The 3069-nt window shown below is 41.1% G+C and overlaps 1 pseudogene across 1 annotated transcript; it reads left to right on the top strand.

Annotated features, from left to right (window-relative positions):
- The first annotated feature begins 239 nt into the window (after positions 1-239).
- On the top strand, positions 240-897 carry LOC307219528 (V-type proton ATPase 21 kDa proteolipid subunit c'' pseudogene; annotated as a pseudogene). The gene has a single exon. The product of its transcript is annotated as a V-type proton ATPase 21 kDa proteolipid subunit c'' pseudogene (transcript).
- The last annotated feature ends 2172 nt before the right edge of the window (positions 898-3069 follow it).

Here is a 3069-nt window from a genome sequence, read left to right as displayed (position 1 = left end):
GAAATGCACTCCCACAGCCCAAACTATCACGCCTTGTGCAGAGCTTTTCTAACTTTGTCCTGGAAGTAAATGCCATTTATAAAAAGTATGACTTCGCACTTTCTAGGAAAAAATATTTATTCTAACGTGTGTATGTCACTGCTTTCCTGAAAACCACCAATGCAATGTACAAGAGTCAAAAATAAAAATAATGCATAAATTGAGAGAAATCTTATTTGTCAATCCCCCCTTACGCATGCATGTCTGCTCTTTCTCATGCTGCCGGGCTCTCGCTGCTGTATTAGGGGCTGGGGCTGACCACGGCCACCACCAACACCGGCATCGGAATCTGCTACACAATATTTGACCTTGATTTCCGTTTCCATGTAGAATGGTTCCTGATGGAGACCTCACAGTACTTGTGGTCCATCCTGAGCAGGGAGGGGGCTGGCCATCTCACTGTCAGTGGTGGGTGCTGCCTGGGGCATTAATATTACCAGATCCAGCATCCTCAGCAGTGGTGTCAAAGCACCTAGGATCAAAACAAAAAATCTTGTTAGCACCATCTTTTGTGAAGCTGTGGTCGTCTATGGGATTATCATAGCCATCGTCATCACCAACATGGCTGAGGAATTTTCTGGCAGAACTCCTAAGGAGATTGGCTCCCGGAACTACCATGCAGGTTACTCCATGTTTGGGCATGGACATTGTTGTATATGTGTGAGCATTGTGGGCAGTGGCGCAGCATTGGCAGATGCCCAGAATGCCAGCCTCTTTGTCTAGATCCTCATTGTGGAAATCTTTGGCAGTGCCATTGGGCTCTTTGCAATCATTGTGGCTATCCTGCAGGTGTCTAAAGTGAAAATGGGCAACATGTCTGTCTGCCAGCTGCAGACTCTGTACATATTGATTATTTGACTTCTGGGTAACTCTCAGCAGAATATGTAAATCCCAAACCACCAAAAGGCACTCTGTTTGAGGTGATAGGAGGTGATTTCAGAGTTCTCTCTGTCCAATCTCTAGCTCCTTTGCACATCCAAATCTTCACTAGATGAACATGCATCTGTGAACTGGCCCTAGCTATTATCCCCAAAGAAGTGGGAAAACCTATGAATGGTGTGTCAGAGCACTTGATTACATCAGTGTGGAGAGTATGGAGGAGTGCATTATTCCTGCCCGTACAACTCAGGGTTCAGAGACAGTGCATTTCATATATATTTACCAAAGCCTTCCTCTGAGAAATGGATGCTTCCAGATGTGAGCCACCTTCTACGATTTAAACTTTTGCAAACATGTGGTTCAGATTTTGGTAAATATTGCATGCCAGTTGGCCTTAAAAATGGATACATTTTATATTGCTGCTCTTTAACAAAAAGCATAGGTCTGGCACATTTCCAACTCAAGGGCAGGAGTCCGTTTGGGGATTTGTACAAAAAACAAGTGTTTTTCCTTAAATATACAATATATCAGTGTACTGTACACATGTTAAACTCCAGGTTACATTCTCAGCATGATCTGCAGGCAATCAGCTGTTTTCTCAGGCTGACCAAAATCTCTCCTTGAGTTCTACAAAAAAGAAAGAAGAAATATATTCAGAAAATTGTTTTACAGTATAAATTGCAAAAAAAATGTATGTGCATTTATGATGCAAACTTGGATATGTGTCATCCAATTGAAATCAAATCAAATCAAATCAAATCAACTACCCATCCATTTCTTGATTATTAGTGTTCTTAATCTTGGAATTTGCCATTTCTTATCTTCGGGTGCTTTTGAGTTGTCTCCACATTTTATTTTCTGTGTGTTGAAAGAGGAAAGAAAGGTAACACATATATTGTTGATGCAGTCAGCCCAAAGGGTCTTTATTCCCTATAAAAACAGGGATAACAAAAGTTGCCTTTAGAGATCTTAAAAATCTTGCTCTTCAGCCAAAATAAAAGGCTCTAAGAGCAGCATACATATCACTAAAAAAAAACAGTCTCTGCCCTCAGGCTTACAAAGGGGGAAAATAACACAAAAGGAAAACTGATTGGGAGGGAAGAGGAAATGTTCATGTTTTTGAGAATTGTTGCAATCGCCGCCTGGGGTGGAAACATTCTAGAAGAGGAGGTCTCTCAGTTGCTCCAATGGAGTGACCCTGCATCCTTCCTCCATCCCTCTATTGTAGCTGGATGCAATGACTGTTGCCAATGACAGTGGAAAGAGGGAGAAGCCTGACTTAACAAAGTGGATGGTTGCCCCTGTGAATCCATTCTCTTCCTTTCTCTGTATCAAAGCAATTGGAGCAGCGTCTTCTGGAAGCCAGCTGAGAGAGGGGGAAGTTAATATGTCACCACTTGCCCTGTGTTGTGGCTAATGCTCACAACATGGTATGCCTTTCCCAGAGAACTGGAGCCGTTAAAGCACCCCTAAAGGAAGGTATGCTTGAAAACTGTGAATCCTAAAAAGGCTTGGCTCTGTGAGAAAATATGGGGAAATAGTCCAAGCCAAGATACAGTGCATGCACACCACTTGAATGGCAATGCCCATCAAACTTGGGGGGACCTGGCCCCTTCAAATATTTTTGGGGGGGGGCAAAGGGACCACGACTCCTAGGATTTGGCTGCTGTGGTCCAAGCTAAATATGCCATTTGTTTCAGCTGGGTAATAATATTCAGCAGAAATGTCCCTAATTACATATTTTGGCAGAGACCCTCATTTCATGTTCTTCTATCAGTCTCAAATGTATTGCTATCAGTTTCATTTATTGTCCTCCTATTCTTGAGCTATGCAATATAAATAACTATAATCTTGATGTGCCTTCTAAATACTATTCGATATTTTATATGATCATATTTTGTCCTGTCTTATTTGTCTCTCTTTCAAGATAAACAATTCCAATTTTCCAATTTCTATTTGTTTGAGAGTTTCAATATATCCTTGATCTTTCTTATTGGCCTTGTTTGAAACCTCTTCAATTCTGCAATATCCTTTTTTGAGATGAGGTTACCAGTACTGAAAGAAGTATTCCAGATGCGAATGATTGATTCACAGAAATGATATTTTATTATATTTTCATTCTGTTCTTTGTTGCATTTTAACAACCTTGTT

The sequence above is a fragment of the Podarcis cretensis genome, assembly GCF_951804945.1.
Source record: "Podarcis cretensis genome assembly, chromosome: 7".
NCBI lineage: Eukaryota > Metazoa > Chordata > Lepidosauria > Squamata > Lacertidae > Podarcis > Podarcis cretensis.
Note: the sequence above shows the minus strand (reverse complement) of the source record. Positions and strands in the feature narration are given on the sequence as shown.